The sequence below is a fragment of the Scyliorhinus torazame genome, chromosome 12 (genome assembly GCF_047496885.1).
Source record: "Scyliorhinus torazame isolate Kashiwa2021f chromosome 12, sScyTor2.1, whole genome shotgun sequence".
NCBI lineage: Eukaryota > Metazoa > Chordata > Chondrichthyes > Carcharhiniformes > Scyliorhinidae > Scyliorhinus > Scyliorhinus torazame.
In genome coordinates, this window is record NC_092718.1 from 70,048,819 (window position 1) to 70,063,068 (window position 14,250).

Consider the following 14,250-nt stretch of genomic DNA (forward strand, 5'->3'; position numbering starts at 1 on the left):
GGCTACTATTCTCTATGATATACACTTGGGGCTGCTACTATCTATAATATACACAGGGACTGCTATTCTCTGTAATATACACAGGGCCTGCTATTCTCTATAATATACACAGGGCCTGCTATTCTCTATAATATACACTAGGTGCTGCTATTTTCTGTAATATACACAGGGACTGCAATTCTCTAACATATACACTGGGGCTGCTATTCTCTACAATATACACTGGGGGCCGCTATTCTCTATAATATACACTAGGTGTTGCTATCTCTATAATTTCAGCAAGATATCTTTCAACACCAGGTTGAAGTCCAACAGGTTTGTTTTGAATCACTAGATTTTGGAGCACTGCTCGTTCCTCAGGTGAACCTCTTTTATTTGGACTTTCTGAATTCTCCCTCTCTGTACCCAAACAGGTGCCGGAATGTGGCGACTCGGGGATTTTCACAGTAATGTCATTACAGTGTTAATGTAAGCTACGTGGGACAATGATGATTATTAACATACACTAGGACTGCTATTCTCTATAATATATACAGGGCTGATATTCATTATAATATACACAGGGGCTGTTATTCTCTATAATATACACAGGGACTGCTATTCTCTATAATACACACTAGGGGCTGCTATTCTCTATAATATACACAGGGGGCTGCTATTCTCTATAATATGCACTGGGGGCTGCTATTCTCTATAATATACACAGGGGCTGCTATTCTCTATAATATACACTGGGGGAGCTATTCTCTATAATATACACTAGGGACTGCAATTCTCTATAATATACACTAGGGGCTGTATTTTTATAATATACACTAGGGGCTGCTATTCTGTATAATATACACTATGGCCTGCTATTCTTTATGATATACACTAGGGGTGCTATTCTCTATAATATACACCAGGGGCTGGTACTCTCCATAATATTCACAAGGACTGCTATTCTCTATAATATACACAGGGGCTGCTATTCTCTATGATATACACTTGGGACTGCTACTCTCTATAATATACACAGGGACTGCTATTCTCTGTAATATACACTTAGGGCTGCTATTCTCTATCTTATACACAGGGGGCTGCTAGTCTCTATAATATACACAGGGACTGCTATTCTCTATAAATTACACAGAGACTGCTATTCTCTATAATATACACAGGGGCTGCTATTCTCTATAATATACACTAGGGGATGCTATTCTCTATAATATACACAGGAGATGCTATTCTCTATAATACACACTAGGGGCTGCTATTCTCTATAATATACACAGGGGGCTGCTATTCTCTATAATATACACAGGGGCTGCTATTCTCTATAATATACACAGGGGCTGCTATTCTCTATAATATACACTAGAGGCTGCTACTCTCTATAATATACACAAGGACTGCTATTCTCTATAAAATGCACTCAAGGCTGCTATTTGCTATAATATACACGAGGACAGCTCTTCTCTATAATATACACAGGGGCGGCTATTCTCTATAATATACACAGGGACTGCTATTCTCTATAATATACACTAGGGGCTGCACTTCTCGGAATTATACACAATGCCTGCTATTCTCTATAATATACACTAGGGGCTGCTATTCTCTATCATATACACAGGGGCTACTATTCTCTAAGATACACACTTTCATAGATTTCATAGAATTTACAGTGCAGAAGGAGGCCATTCGGCCCATCGAGTCTGCACCGGCTCTTGGAAAGAGCACCCTACCCAAGCACACAACACCCTATCCCCATAACCCAGTAACCCCACTCAACCAACACTAAGGGCAATTTTGGACACTAAGGGCAATTTAGCATGGCCAATCCACCTAACTTGCACATCTTTGGACTGTGGGAGGAAACCGGAGCACCCGGAGGAAACCCACGCACACACGGGGAGAACGTGCAGACTCTGCACAGACAGTGACCCAGCCGGGAATCGAACCTGGGACCCTGGAGCTGTGAAGCAATTGCGCTAACCGCTATGCTACCGTGCTGCCCCTTTTTATTGTCACAAGTAGGCTTCAAATGAAGTTACTGTGAAAAGCCCCTAGTCGCCACATTCCGGCACCTGTTCTGGGAGGCTGGTACGGGCACTTGGGGCTGCTACTCTCTATAATATACACAGGAGATGCTATTCTCTATAATACACACTAGGGGCTGCTATTCTCAATAATATACACAGGGGGCTGCTATTCTCTATAATATACACAGGGGCTGCTATTCTCTATAATATACACAGGGGCTGCTATTCTCCATAATATACACTAGAGGCTGCTACTCTCTATAATATACACAAGGACTGCTATTCTCTATAAAATGCACTCAAGGCTGCTATTCGCTATAATATACACAAGGACAGCTCTTCTCTATAATATACACTAGAGGCTGCTATTCTCTATAATATACACAAAGTCTGCTATTCTTTGAATTATACACAGGGCCTGCTATTCTCTATAGTATACACAGGGGCGGCTATTCTCTATAATATACACAGGGACTGCTATTCTCTATAATATACACTAGGGGCTGCTCTTCTCTGAATTATACACAAGGCCTGCTATTCTCTATAATATACACAGTGGCTGCTATTCTCTATGATATACACTTGGGGCTGCTACTCTCTATAATATACACAGGGACTGCTATTCTCTGTAATATACACAGGGCCTGCTATTCTCTATAATATACACTAGGTGCTGCTATTCTCTGTAATATACACAGGGTCTGCAATTCTCTAACATATACACTGGGGCTGCTATTCTCTACAATATACACCGAGGGCCGCTATTCTCTATAATATACACTAGGTGTTGCTATCTCTATAATTTCAGCAAGATATCTTTCAACACCAGGTTGAAGTCCAACAGGTTTGTTTTGAATCACTAGATTTTGGAGTACTGCTCGTTCCTCAGGTGTACCTCTTTTATTTGGACTTTCTGAATTCTCCCTCTGTGTACCCAAACAGGTGCCGGAATGTGGCGACTCGGGGATTTTCACAGTAACGTCATTACAGTGTTAATGTAAGCTACGTGGGACAATAATGATTATTAACATACACTAGGACTGCTATTCTCTATAATATATACAGGGCTGATATTCATTATAATATACACTAGGGGCTGCTATTCTCTATAATATACACAGGGGGCTGCTATTCTCTATAATATGCACTGGGGGCTGCTATTCTCTATAATATACACAGGGGCTGCTATTCTCTATAATATCCACTGGGGGAGCTATTCTCTATAATATACACTAGGGACTGCAATTCTCTATAATATACACTAGGGGCTGATATTCTTTATAATATACACTAGGGGCTGCTATTCTGTATAATATACACTATGGCCTGCTATTCTTTATGATATACACTAGGGGTGCTATTCTCTATAATATACACCAGGGGCTGCTACTCTCCATAATATACACAAGGACTGCTATTCTCTATAATATACACAGGGGCTGCTATTCTCTATGATATACATTTGGGACTGCTACTCTCTATAATATACACAGGGACTGCTATTCTCGGTAGTATACACTTAGGGCTGCTATTCTCTATCTTATACACAGGGGGCTGCTAGTCTCTAGAATATACACAGGGACTGCTATTCTCTATAATATACACAGGGGCTGCTATTCTCTATAATATACACTAGGGGGTGCTATTCTGTAAAATATACACTATGGCCTGCTATTCTTTATGATATACACTAGGGGTGCTATTCTCTATAATATACACTGGGGGCTGTTATTCTCTATACTATACACAAGGACTGCTATTCTCTATAAAATGTACTCAGGGCTGCTAGTCGCTATAATATACACAAGGACAGCTATTCTCTATAATATACACTCAGGGCTGCTAATCTCTATAATATACACTAGGGGCTGCGATTCTCTATAATATACACAGTGACTGCTATTCTCTATAATATACACTAGAGGCTGCTATTCTCTATAATATACACAAGTTCTGCTTTTCTCTATAATATAAACTAGGGGCTTCTATTCTCTGTAATATACAAAGGGACTGCTATTCTTTATGAAGTACACGAGGGGCTGCTATTCGCTACTATGTGTTGGGGGCTGCTATTCTCTATAATATACACTCGGGGCTGCTATTCTCTATAATATACACAGGGGCTGCTATTCTCTATAATATCCACTGGGGGAGCTATTCTCTATAATATACACTAGGGACTGCTATTCTCTATAATATACACCAGGGGCTGCAATTCTCTATGATATCCACTAGGGGCTGCTATTCTCTACAATATACACAGGGACTGCTGTTCTCTATAATATGCACAGGGACTGCTATTCCCTATTGTATATACAGGGAATGCTATTCTCTATAACATACACAGGGACTGCTATTCTCTATAATATACACTAGAGGCTTATATTCTCTATAATATACACAAGGTCTGCTACTCTCAATAATATACACTCAGGGCTGCTATTCTCTGTAATATACACAGGGCTGCTATTCTCTATAATATACACTCGGGGCTTCTATTCTCTATAATATACACAGGGGTTGCTATTCTCTATAATATACACAGGGACTGCTGTTCTCTATAATATACACAGGGACTGCAATTCTCTATAATATACAGTAGGGGCTGCTATTCTCTCTAATATACACAGGGGTTGCTATTCTCTATAATATACACAGGGACTGCTGCTCTCTATAATATACACAGGGACTGCAATTCTCTATAATATACAGTAGGGGCTGCTATTCTCTATAATATACACAGGGGTTGCTATTCTCTATAATATACACAGGGGTTGCTATTCCCTATAATATACACAGGGACGACTTCCGGGTGCGGCGATGACCAGCTGAGTCGCACGTTTCGGCAGCTCCCGGTGAAACGGACTTTTGGGCTCTTGATAGGAGCCCCAACGGCAATTTTGACGGCTAAAAACACTGTGCGGTAAACCAGAAGGGAATCCCCCCTGGACACGGATGGAAAAAGGAGGAGAAAGTGGCCAGATTGCAGTGGATCCTTTAGAACAGCGGCAAGGAAGGCAAGCAAAAACCAAGATGGCGTCGGAAGGTGGCAGTTTAACATGGGGCCCTGAACAACAAGAGTTCTTGAAATGCTGTGTGGAAGAGATCAAAAAGGAAATGAAGAAAGAGCTGTTGGCCCCGATACTATAGGCGATCGAAGGGCTAAAGGAGGAACAAAAGACCCAGGAGCGGGAGCTTCGGGTCGTGAAGGCAAAGGCAGCCGAGAATGAGGACGACATACAGGGCCTGGTGGTGAAGACGGAGACGCAGGAGGCACATCAGAAACAATGTGTGGAAAGGTTGGAGGCACTGGAAAACAACGCAAGGAGGAACAACCTGAGGATTCTTGGTCTTCCTGAAGGTGCGGAGGGAGCGGACGTCGTGGCATATGTGAGCACGATGCTGCACTCGTTAATGGGAGCGGAGGCCCCAGCGGGTCCGTTGGAGGTGGAGGGAGCATACCGAGTGATGGCGCGAGGACCGAGAGCAGGAGAAATTCCCAGAGCCATAGTGGTGAGATTCCTCCGTTTTAAGGATAGAGAAATGGTCCTTCGATGGGCGAAGAAAAGACTGGAGTGCGGAGGTGGCGAGAAGGAGGGCGAGCTTTAATCGGGCCAAGGCGGTGCTTCATAAAAAGAAGATAAAATTTGGAATGCTGCAACCGGCAAGACTGTGGGTCACATATCGAGGGAGGCACCACTACTTTGAGACGGCGGATGAAGCGTGGACTTTTATTGTGGAAGAAAAACTGGAATGAGCGGGTTATTAAAAAGAACGTTTGAACAAAGTGGTGGGGCGAATGTGGGGGGCAAAGAAGGGGGTTAAAAAGGGGGGAAAGAGGAGTTTTATGTACTAATCCTGCGATGTGGTAACTTTTCTCTCTCCCACAGGTGGTGATGGGGGGAGGAGGGGAGGTGGAGGAGATGGGGCGTTGGCCATTGGGGGCGGGGCCAAGGGAGAAGCGCGGGCTTGGTTCCCGCGCTATGATAATCATGGCGGGAATAGAGAAGCAGGAAGGAGGGGGCGTCGCACGGTGCGAGCCGAGGTCACGGGGGGAAGCCGAGGTCGGCCAGAGTTTGCTGACTTCTGGGAGCAACATGGGGGGAGTAATTACGCTAGCGGGGGATCTAGCGGGGGGGGGGGGGGGTGGGAGGGGGGAATTACTGGGTTGCTGCTGCTGGGGAGAGGGGGGGAGCTGGTATGGGAGAGGATGGGCGGGGGGGGCACCGCCAGGGGGAGATACAGCTGCGTGGGAACCGGGTGAGGAACTGGAAAAAGGTGATGGCTAATCGACAAGGGGGGGGGTAGGAAGCCCCCCAACTCGGCTGATCACGTGGAACGTGAGAGGGCTGAACGGGCCGATAAAGAGGGCACGGGTACTCGCACACCTTAAGAAACTTAAGGCAGATGTGGTTATGTTACAGGAAACGCACCTGAAACTGATAGACCAGGTTAGGCTACGCAAAGGATGGGTGGGGCAGGTTTCCATTCGGGGCTAGATGCGTGGCTAGATTAGTGGGGAAGCGGGTAATGTTCGAGGCAAAGACTATAGTGGCGGATAACGGGGGCAGATACGTGATGGTGAGTGGCAAACTACAGGGGGAGACGGTGGTTTTGGTAAACGCATATGCCCCGAACTGGGATGATGCCAATTTTATGAGGCGGATGCTAGGACGCATTCCGGACCTAGAGATGGGAAAGCTGATAATGGGGGGAGATTTTAATACGGTGTTGGAACCAGGGCTGGATAGGTCGAAGTCCAGGACTGGAAGGAGGCCGGCAGCAGCCAAGGTACTTAAAGATTTTATGGAGCAGATGGGAGGTGTAGACCCGTGGAGATTTAGCAGACCTAGGAGTAAGGAGTTCTCGTTTTTCTCCTATGTCCATAAAGTCTACTCGCGAATAGACTTTTTTGTGCTGGGTAGGGCATTGATCCCGAAGGTGAGGGGAACGGAGTATACGGCTATAGCCATTTCGGACCACGCTCCACATTGGGTGGACTTGGAGATAGGGGAGGAAACAGGAGGGCGCCCACACTGGAGAATGGACATGGGACTAATGGCAGATGAGGGGGTGTGTCTAAGGGTGAGGGGGTGCATTGAAAAGTACTTGTAACTCAATGATAATGGGGAGGTCCAGGTGGGAGTGGTCTGGGAGGCGTTGAAGGCGGTGGTTAGAGGGGAGCTGATATCAATAAGGGCACATAAAGGGAAGCAGGAGAGTAAGGAACGGGAGCGGTTGCTGCAAGAACTTTTGAGGGTGGACAGACAATATGCGGAAGCACCGGAGGAGGGACTGTACAGGGAAAGGCAAAGGCTACATGTAGAATTTGACTTGCTGACTACGGGCACTGCAGAGGCACAATGGAGGAAGGCACAGGGTGTACAGTACGAATATGGGGAGAAGGCGAGCAGGTTGCTGGCACACCAATTGAGGAAAAGGGGAGCAGCGAGGGAAATAGGGGGAGTGAGGGATGAGGAAGGAGAGATGGAGCGGGGAGCGGAGAGAGTGAATGGAGTGTTCAAGACATTTTATAAAAAATTATATGAAGCTCAACCCCCGGATGGGAGGGAGAGAATGATGGGCTTCTTGGATCGGCTAGAATTTCCCAAGGTGGAAGAGCAGGAAAGGGTGGGACTGGGAGCACAGATCGAGGTGGAAGAAGTGGTGAAAGGAATTAGGAGCATGCAGGCGGGAAAGGCCCCGGGACCGGATGGATTCCCAGTCGAATTCTATAGAAAATATGTGGACTTGCTCGCCCCGGTACTGACGAGGACCTTTAATGAGGCAAAGGAAAGGGGACAACTGCCCCCGACTATGTCTGAAGCAACGATATCGCTTCTCTTAAAGAAGGAAAAGGACCCGCTACAATGCGGGTCCTATAGACCTATTTCCCTCCTAAATGTAGATGCCAAGATCCTGGCCAAGGTAATGGCAATGAGAATAGAGGAATGTGTCCCGGGGGTGGTCCACGAGGACCAAACTGGGTTTGTGAAGGGGAGACAGCTGAACACGAATATACGGAGGTTGTTAGGGGTAATGATGATGGCCCCACCAGAGGGAGAAACGGAGATAGTAGTGGCGATGGATGCCGAGAAAGCATTTGATAGAGTGGAGTGGGATTATTTGTGGGAGGTGTTGAGGAGATTTGGTTTTGGAGAGGGGTATGTTAGATGGGTGCAGCTGTTGTATAGGGCCCCGGTGGCGAGCGTGGTCACGAATGGACGGGGATCTGCATATTTTCGGCTCCATAGAGGGACAAGGCAGGGATGCCCTCTGTCCCAATTATTGTTTGCACTGGCGATTGAGCCCCTGGCGATAGCGTTGAGGGGTTCCAAGAAGTGGAGGGGAGTACTTAGGGGAGGAGAAGAACACCGGGTATCTTTGTATGCGGACGATTTGCTACTATACGTGGCGGACCCGGCGGAGGGGATGACAGAAATAATGCGGATACTTGGGGAGTTTGGGGATTTTTCAGGGTATAAATTGAACATGGGGAAAAGTGAGTTGTTTGTGGTGCATCCAGGGGAGCAGAGTAGAGAAATAGAGGACCTACCGTTGAGGAAGGTAACAAGGGACTTTCGTTACCTGGGGATCCAGATAGCTAAGAATTGGGGCACATTGCATAGGTTAAATTTAACGCGGTTGGTGGAACAGATGGAGGAGGATTTCAAGAGATGGGATATGGTATCCCTGTCACTGGCAGGGAGGGTGCAGGCGGTTAAGATGGTGGTCCTCCCGAGATTCCTCTTTGTGTTTCAGTGCCTCCCGGTGGTGATCACGAAGGCTTTTTTTAAAAGGATTGAAAAGAGCATCATGGGTTTTGTGTGGGCCGGGAAGACCCCGAGAGTGAGGAAGGGATTCTTACAGCGTAGCAGGGATAGGGGGGGGCTGGCACTACCGAGCCTAAGTGAGTATTATTGGGCCGCTAATATTTCAATGGTGAGTAAGTGGATGGGAGAGGAGGAGGGAGCGGCGTGGAAGAGATTAGAGAGGGCGTCCTGTAGGGGGACTAGCCTACAGGCTATGGTGACAGCCCCATTGCCGTTCTCACCGAGGAACTACACCACAAGCCCGGTGGTGGTGGCTACACTGAAGATTTGGGGACAGTGGCGACGGCATAGGGGAAAGACTGGAGCCTTGGGGGGGTCCCCGATAAGAAACAATCATAGGTTTGCCCCGGGGGGAATGGATGGGGGATATGGAATGTGGCAAAGAGCAGGAATAACGCAACTGAAAGATCTGTTTGTGGATGGGAAGTTCGCGAGTCTGGGAGCGCTGACCGAGAAATATGGGTTGCCCCAAGGGAATGCATTCAGGTATATGCAACTGAGGGCTTTTGCGAGGCAACAGGTGAGGGAATTCCCGCAGCTCCCGACACAAGAGGTGCAGGACAGAGTGATCTCAAAGACATGGGTGGGGGATGGTAAGGTGTCAGATATATATAGGGAAATGAGGGACGAAGGGGAGACTATGGTAGATGAACTAAAAGGGAAATGGGAAGAAGAGCTGGGGGAGGAGATCGAGGAGGGGCTGTGGGCAGATGCCCTAAGCAGGGTAAACTCGTCGTCCTCGTGTGCCAGGCTAAGCCTGATTCAGTTTAAGGTATTACACAGGGCACATGTGACTGGAGCACGGCTCAGTAAATTTTTTGGGGTGGAGGATAGGTGTGCGAGGTGCTCGAGAAGCCCAGCGAATCATACCCAGATGTTTTGGTCATGCCCGGCACTACAGGGGTTTTGGATGGGGGTGACAAAGGTGCTTTCAAAAGTAGTAGGAGTCCGGGTCGAACCAAGCTGGGGGTTGGCTATATTTGGGGTTGCACAAGAGCCGGGAGTGCAGGAGGCGAGAGAGGCCGATGTTTTGGCCTTTGCGTCCCTAGTAGCCCGGTGCAGGATATTGCTAATGTGGAAAGAAGCCAAGCCCCCGGGGGTGGAGACCTGGATAAATGACATGGCGGGGTTTATAAAGCTAGAGCGGATTAAGTTCGTCCTAAGGGGGTTGGCTCAAGGGTTCACCAGGCGGTGGCAACCGTTCGTCGAATACCTCGCAGAAAGATAGACGGAATGGAAAAAAGAAGGCAGCAGCAGCAGCCCAGGATCGGGGGTGGGGGGGGGGTGGGGGGTGGTGGGGAGGGGGTGGGGGAGGAGGAACCAGAAGGACTCTCAGGGTTGTTAATATATACTGTATAGTATGTATAGGTCGTTGCTACAGATAATTATATATTGGACTGTTAAATTATATTTTTGGAGAGTGTTACTTGTGACAAGGCAGTTGCCAATTAGGGCTAGTTTTCATTTTTGTTATTTATTATTTATTCATTTTCTGTTTATAAAATAGGTCATTGTTATTTGTGTTGTTATAATATTGTGTAAAGGATGCACAATGTACTGTGTTGGTTGACCAAAAATTTTCAATAAAATATTTAATTAAAAAAAAATATACACAGGGACTGCAATTCTCTATAATATACACTGGGGGCTGCTATTCTTTATAATATACACAGGGGTTGCTATTCCCTATAGTATACACAGGGGTTGCTATTCCCTATAATATACACAGGGACTGCAATTCTCTATAATATACACTAGGGGCTGCTATTCTTTATAATATACACTAGGGGCTGTTATTCTCTATAATATACACCGGGGCTGCTGTTCTCTATAGTATACACAGGGACCACTATTCTCTATAATATATACAGGGGGGTGGATTCTCCAATCGCCGTCACTAAATCGCGTTGGGCGATCGGGGGGAGAATCCCCGTTTACGCCGGAATCGGGGGCGTTGCCGTTTTTGTGATGCTCCGCCCCCTCAACGACATGTACTCAGGGAGTACGCTGCATGCCGTATGGACGGCCTCAAGACGTCAACTGAGGCCCACCACCGATGCTCTGCCCATGATGGGCCGAGTCCCGATGGCGTCGCTTGCGCCTGCTTACACCGTTCGGGGACCTCACATGGGTGCTGCGGACTGAGTCCGGCGCTGACACAGTCGGTGGGGGGGGGGGGATCCGTTCTGCTGGCAGGGGGGGGCTTCGGCGGGGGCTGGGGTGACTGGTGGGGGTTCGTCCGAGGGGGGCAAGGCTTGTTACAGGGGAGGAACTTTTGGCAGGCAGGGTTCACGTGTGGCCGCCGCAGGCCACCGCCATGCGCAGCCATGGACCCGCCCATTCTGCAGCCGTATCAGCAGGTTACGCTGGGCGGCAGCTAGCCCCCCACCAGAAGGAGGATCGGTGCAGGGGCAACGGTGACTTTCTGGTCGTGCCGTACAACATGGCGCCGGCCGTGAGCACACGCACCCACGTCGTTGGGGACTTGGCCCAGCGGGGCGGAGCATCAGGGGAGGGCCAATTGTGAGGCCATCCCAATGGCTTGCAGCATAGTCAGCGATGACACCGTGCCATGGGAGTGTCCTTTAAGAAATGTTTCTGTCTTATCAAATGGCTTCAGTGATGTCATTGTGTTTGTGGAGCTGGGCTGTGGCTCTGGGAGTTGGTTTCACTTTTGCTTTGTATTTGAACTGGTTTTGTTCTGCACAGGTTGAAAAAAGGTTTTTTTTGCTCCATCTGCATTTTAAAAGTTGTTCCCAGACTGCTTGATAACTTGAAAATAAATAACTGTTTTCTGGAAGGAATTCAAACCTGCTGTTTTGGAAAGGAAACAGGAGCGTCCATACCAGGGATGGAGTGCTGTGTTTTGGGCACACCTTTGAAAAGGGGGTACTGGTTTATGGGATCTTGTTATTAAATTGAAACAGTTAAAGGGGGAATTTATTAAGGGTCATACATAGAGTACTGTAGCTGTGTGGGGTATTTATGTTTGAAGTTGATAAAAATGCTTACTGTCTGTATTTATAAAAGTGTGAACTAAATTCGTAGAATAAACTTTGTTTTTGATTAAAGGTGCTTAAGGCCCCCGAAAGGCAGGCCCTTGTGCTCATCGCAACCAAAATCAATAAACAGCTGTAGGTCAGGTGAACTCTATGATATACTTTGGAGTTTTCGAAACCCTGGCCCATAACAAAAAGTCTATCTTTCGTGATTGGGTTGGCTGAGTGAACATAAAGACAGTGAGGGGTGAGCAGATTTGTGTTTGCTTTTCAGGTGTGGCATTATGGTTTAAGTGGGGAGTGTGTTGTGGACAATGGCTCTTTCAGAGTCTCAGAAGATTTTGGGGGTGGAGAAGGTCGCATGCACCACCTTACAAACAGACACTAAAAAAAAGCTTTTAGATTTGGCATAAACATTGCAGTTAATATTGCCGGACAAAATACGAAAAGACGCGATAATTGCAGCGATGGCTGAGCATTTAAAATTGCCTGAGACACAGGCAGAATCATTGGAAATAGCAAGAATTCAATTACAGATCAAGCAGCTTGAACATGAAAAAGAATTAAAGCAGCTTGAATACGAAGAAAGAGAAAAGAAAGAATAGCCCTAGCAGAACAAAAAGAAAGAGAAAGGGAGGTACAGATCAGGGAAAAAGAAAAGGAGAGAGAAAAAAAAGGAAAAAGCAGGAATAGCCCTTGCAGAACAAAAAGCGAGAGAAAGGGAGGTGCAGATCAGGAAGGAGGCTGCCAGCCGCCACCATTCGCCGTGCCGGGGCGCAGTTGGCAGAGGCGGTCAGCGCTGTGGGCAACATTGTCCAGACCAGACAACAGTGCCGTAAAAAACTGCACGTCCTCCTTAGGGCGGCCAGGGTGAGTAGGCAGCACTGTGCCCCTGGCACCAACCCCAGTCCCACACACCCGTATCCCTCCCCTCCCCCACCAGAGGGCGGCAGAACCCCCAACACTACACCACATGTCGGCTCCTATACCAGCCGCCATGGCAAGGTTCCCTCACCACTGAGGCCATCAGCCACCCACCCTCTTGGCTGCATGTGTCGGACTGTCTCACTATCGTTTCCTGTTTCCCCCCACCCCCCAGGAGAAGGCCGCGCACAATCCCCGGGAGCGGGAGTAGACAGTAGGGGGACCACAAGAACTGCGGACCCTCACCCTGGCAAAGCAGAGGGCCCTGGATGTGGTCGATGGCCCGGAGGAATGGGAGGTTGCTGAGGTGGAGTTCCTCCACAGGCGAGGAGTGTGTCAACCCCACCAACACCACCCCACCCCACCCTCACCCCCACCCCACCCTCACCCCCACCAACACCACCCCACCCCACCCTCACCCCCACCAACACCACTCCACCCCACCCTCACCCCCACCCCACCCTCACCCCCACCAACACCACCCCACCCCACCCTCACCCCCCACCCCCACCAACACCACCCCACCCCACCCTCACCCCCACCCCACCCTCACCCCCACCAACACCACCCCACCCCACCCTCACCCCCACCCCCACCAACACCACCCCACCCCACCCGACCAACACCACCCAACCCCACCCTCACCCCCACCCCCACCAACACCACCCCACCCCACCCGACCAACACCACCCCACCCCACCCTCAACCCCACCCCCACCAACACCACCCCACCCCACCCGACCAACACCACCCCCCACCCTCACCCGACCAACACCACCCCACCCCACCCTCACCCCCACCAACACCACTCCACCCCACCCTCACCCCCACCGACACCACCCCACCCCACCCTCACCCTCACCAACACACCCCCACCCCACCCTCACCCCCACCAACACCACCACACCCCACCCTCACCCCCAGCAACACCACTCCACCCCACACTCACCCCCACCAACACCACTCCACCCCACCCTCACCCCCACCAACACCACCCCACCCCACCCTCACCCCCACAAACACCACCCCACCCCACCCTCACCCCCACCACCACCCCACCCCACCGTCACCCCCACCAACACCACCCCACCCCACCTTCACCCCCAGCAACACCACTCCACACCACCCTCACCCCCACCAACACCACCCCCACCCTCACTCCCACCAACACCTCTCAACCTCACCCTCACCCCCACCACCACCACCCCAACCCACCCTCACCCCCACCAACACCACCCCACCCCACTATCACCCCCACCAACATCACCCGACCCCACCCTCACCCTTACCAACACCACTCCACCCCACCCTCACCCCCACCAACACCACCCCACCCCACCCTCACCCCCATCAACACCACTCCACCCCACCCTCACCCGACCAACACCACCCCACACCACCCTCACTCACACCCTCACCCACACTCTCATCCTCACACCACCCTCACCCCCACCCTCACTCAGACCCTCA